Below are 4,281 nucleotides of genomic sequence, written 5' to 3'. Positions count from 1 at the left end.
CGCCGTACACCTCACATGCACAGGTCTCCGCTCCATACACCTCGTAATCACATGGCTCCGCTCCGTACACCTCGTACATACACAGCTCCACTCCGTACACCTCGTACACACGGCTCCTCTCCGTACACCTCGTACACATGCGGCTCTGCTCCATACACCTCGTACACATGGCTCCTCTCCGTACACCTCGTACACACACGGCTCCTCTCCGTACACCTCGTACACACGTGGCTCTGCTCCGTACACCTCGTACACATGCGGCTCTGCTCCGTACACCTCGTACACACGCGGTGTGAGGAACTGAAATACTTTCCCTGCACAGATGACTAGTTACCGCAATTTATGTTGTAATTTACATGCAATGACCTTATCTGGTGGGGGAATATGTGCCTTTCTTTCTCTTGGCAGGGGGCCCACTTGGGTTCATACCACTCCAGACTGGCCGGAGACTTCACTGGGTGTGAATTAAATGTACATTGGTGAAGGGGGTTGGAAGGAGAGTTGAGAGACCTGATGGGGGAGGCAGTTGTGTCTGGGGATCTGAAGCGAGAGGAGCAGAGTTAAGGCCGCTCCTGGAACCCATGAATGGACTATCGAACTTGGAACTAAGTTTTCTCGGGCTTCTGTCATGAGATCTATATTCCCCTAGGAATTATCCCATGGACTATTTTTACTGATTGGGGTCATCTACCTGGACTTACTGAAATGCTTGTATGGATACAAATAAAACTTGTTACATCATTAACCTGCCTAGGTGATTACTAACACCCACAACTCTAGATCTTCACAAGTGGTGGCAGCAGTGGGATCACCTATCTCTGAACAGCGTAACAGAGAAAGTTACTGATGGTGACTTGGCAGAAGAGATGGCAGACTCCATCTACAAGAGACTCAAGTAGGAGCAGCTGAGAGCCCTGTGCTCTGGGAGAGAGCTGGAGTGGTCGATGGCGGACAACCGGATGGCCCTAATACAACGCTTGGACAAGTGGCATCGAGAACACCCACAGGAGGAGATCAGTCCACATGTAGAAGAGGACAGCCCAGTGGACGGACAACAGCCGCGGGCAATCATTCCGATGGCAGAGGATCGATTGACCGAGTTGGGGCGGGTGCTGGCTGCGCTAGGAGAGCGGGCCACAGAAAGAGAACAGGCGGCTGTGATAAGCAAATATCTGGGTGTCCATGTAGCCATTCCACCACCCTCTGCGCAGATGACAGTGGATAACGGGAGAGAGGGACCCGCATCTTTGAGGTACCGGGACATACCACAGTTTAATGAAGACACCACGGGTATTGATGACCATCTTCGATTATTTGAGAACCTCTGTCTGCTTCATGAGGTGTCCATTGAGGACTGGCCGAGATTTTTGAGTGTTGGCCTGACCGGGAAAGCCAGAGAAGCTTTTAATAACTTGTCTTCTGGGGATCAGAGGTGTTACGCTACCATTCGCAGTGCATTACTGGAGAGGTATGCCGTCACACCTGAAACCTACCGGAGGAAGTTTCGGGAGACTGAAAAGCCCAATGCACATACGCACCGGGAGTTTGCCAACACATTACGTACAGCATGTGCTCGGTGGATCGAAGGACTGGGAGCTCGGGAAGCTGAACATGTCTTGGATATATTCATGCGGGAGCAATTTATGTCCAAGCTCCCACGTGACATAAAGGAATGGGTGGCGGATAGAAAACCACGGAGTCTGGAGGAGGCTGCAAGATTGGCTGATGATTGGTCTGCCAATCGTCCAGGGCGGTGTGGGAGAACAGCTCCGGCAAGTCGGGAACAAGGGCTTCCCGAGAGGCCAGCGAGACCCATGGTCCAGCGAGAGGAGGAACTGCAAGGATTTCGTACTCTACAAAGAGGGGGAGGACTCCAAAAACCCCAAGTATGGCCAGCATCAGGGCGAGGGGGATTAAGCTACTATAACTGCGGACGCATGGGACACTTCGCCAGGGAATGCCGGGCCGATTCGGGTCCACGTCATCCGCATTTCCAACCTGTGAACAGTGTACTGCAATGGGGCTGGAATGCTGGGGGCGAGAAAAGAGGGGGAGGTCCTCCAAAACCCCAAGTACGGCCCACATCAGGGCGAGGTGGATTAAGCTACTATAACTGCGGACGCAGGGGACACTTCGCCAGGGAATGCCGGGCACATTCGAGTCCACGTAGCTGGAGGAGAATTTCTGAACACTCGGACAGCCCGAAGCCAAGGACTCATTCCCGCTGCATCAGAAGACTTTGACATGCCAAATAACCTCCCGCCAGTGTAGGAGAGACCACGGCAATGCTGATGGACTATCGAGACAGACTGAGGAAGCCATGAACTCTGGTAATTGTCGTCAGAAGAAGGATAGTCAATTTCATGAATTGGAGCCCAATACTTGCCGTGCTGGAAAAGTGGGGGAAGAATGTGAGGAACTGAAATACTTTCCCAGCACAGATGACTAGTTACCTCAAGTTATGTTGTATTTACATGCAATGACCTTATCTGGTGGGGGAATATGTGCCTTTCTTTCTCTCGGCAGGGGGGCCACTTGGGTTCATACCACTCCAGACTGGCCAGAGACTTCACTGGGTGTGAATTAAATGTACATTGGTGAAGGGGGTTGGAAGGAGAGTTGAGAGACCTGATGGGGGAGGCAGTTGTGTCTGGGGATCTGAAGCGAGAGGAGCAGAGTTAAGGCCGCTCCTGGAACCCATGAATGGACTATCGAACTTGGAACGAAGTTTTCTCGGGCTTCGGTCATGAGATCTATATTCCCCTAGGAATTATCCCATGGACTATTTTTACTGATTGGGGTCCTCTACCTGGACTTACTGAAATGCTTGTATGGATACAAATAAAACTTTTTACATCGTTAACCTGCCTAGGTGATTACTAACACCCACAACTCTAGATCTTCACACGCGGCTCTGCTCCGTACACCTCGTACACACACAGCTCCGCTCCATACACCTCGCACACACAGCTCTGCTCCGTACACCTCGTACACACAGGGCTCTGCTCCGTACACCTCGCTCACACGGCTCCGCTCTGTACACCTCGTACACACGCGGCTCCGCTCCGTACACCTCGTACACACACTGCTCTGCTCCGTACACCTCGCTCACACGGCTCCGCTCTGTACACCCCGTACACACGCGGCTCCGCTCCGTACACCTCGTACACACACGGCTCCGCTCCGTACACCTCGCACACACACGGCTCCGCTCCGTACACCTCGTACACACACGGCTCTGCTCCGTACACCTCGCACACACACACGGCTCCGCTCCGTACACCTCGCACACACACGGCTCCGCTCCGTACACCTCGCACACACGGCTCTGCTCCGTACACCTCGTACACACACGGCTCTGCTCCGTACACCTCGTACACACACTGCTCTGCTCCGTACACTTCGCTCACACGGCTCCGCTCTGTACACCTCGTACACACGCGGCTCCGCTCCGTACACCTCGTACACACACGGCTCCGCTCCGTACACCTCGCACACACACGGCTCCGCTCCGTACACCTCGTACACACACGGCTCTGCTCCGTACACCTCGCACACACACACGGCTCCGCTCCGTACACCTCGCACACACACACGGCTCCGCTCCGTACACCTCGCTCACACGGCTCCGCTCTGTACACCTCGTACACACACGGCTCTGCTCCGTACACCTCGTACACACACTGCTCTGCTCCGTACACCTCGCTCACACGGCTCCGCTCTGTACACCTCGTACACACGCGGCTCCGCTCCGTACACCTCGTACACACACGGCTCCGCTCCGTACACCTCGCACACACACGGCTCCGCTCCGTACACCTCGTACACACACGGCTCCGCTCCGTACACCTCGCACACACACACGGCTCCGCTCCGTACACCTCGCACACACACGGCTCCGCTCCGTACACCTCGCACACACGGCTCTGCTCCGTACACCTCGCACACACACACGGCTCCGCTCCGTACACCTCGTACACACACGGCTCCGCTCCGTACACTTCGTACACACACGGCTCCGCTCCGTACACCTCGTACACACACGGCTCCGCTCCGTACACCTCGTACACACACGGCTCCGCTCCGTACACCTCGTACACACTCGGCTCCGCTCCGTACACCTCGTACACACACGGCTCTGACCCGTACACCTCGTACACACGCGGCTCTGCTACATCCAGCCTGCAAACCCCTCCTGACCCCACACAGAAACTTCCCCTCATCCAGCACCATGACACCCAGCACAGCAGAGTCCTGCATACACTGAGGCCCCTGATCATG

Source organism: Dendrobates tinctorius, unplaced genomic scaffold (genome assembly GCF_039654945.1).
Source record: "Dendrobates tinctorius isolate UK_male_01 unplaced genomic scaffold, ASM3965494v1 ptg000192l, whole genome shotgun sequence".
NCBI classification, from domain to species: domain Eukaryota; kingdom Metazoa; phylum Chordata; class Amphibia; order Anura; family Dendrobatidae; genus Dendrobates; species Dendrobates tinctorius.
Note: the sequence above shows the minus strand (reverse complement) of the source record.